This window comes from Pteropus alecto, unplaced genomic scaffold, assembly GCF_000325575.1.
Source record: "Pteropus alecto unplaced genomic scaffold, ASM32557v1 scaffold161, whole genome shotgun sequence".
NCBI classification, from domain to species: Eukaryota; Metazoa; Chordata; class Mammalia; order Chiroptera; family Pteropodidae; genus Pteropus; species Pteropus alecto.
The window spans coordinates 446,824-447,255 of NW_006432943.1; positions in this window are offsets into that span (position 1 = coordinate 446,824).

Sequence of the window (432 nt, forward strand, 5' to 3'; positions counted from 1 at the left end):
CGGCGGGTTATTGGATCTTGGTATCTTTTCTTGAAGGCGGATGTCATTTGGAACCATCCAAATCCATTTGAGAAATTCTGATAACGATGAATTTCAAAAGGGTAGGGCCAAGGTCACCTTACCCTCCAGGATGCTCCTTAAATCTACTATGCAAATTTAACCCCCCATGCAAGTGACTCTTCCAGGAACAGGGAAGGTCTACCAGGGAACTTTTTGACATCCAGACAGAAATGTTTGATACTTCTCTTAATAAATAAGTTTTTTTTTTTAAAGTTGTGCTTCATCAAACATAGCTACATATACATAAAGCACCTAGCATGCCCCTGTCACCTCGTAGGTGCTCAGAAAATTAGCACTTTCATTTCCCCACTTTCATTTCTCCTTAGCTCTACCACACCTCTGCATTATTTAAACTGGAAACATGTAGCTTTC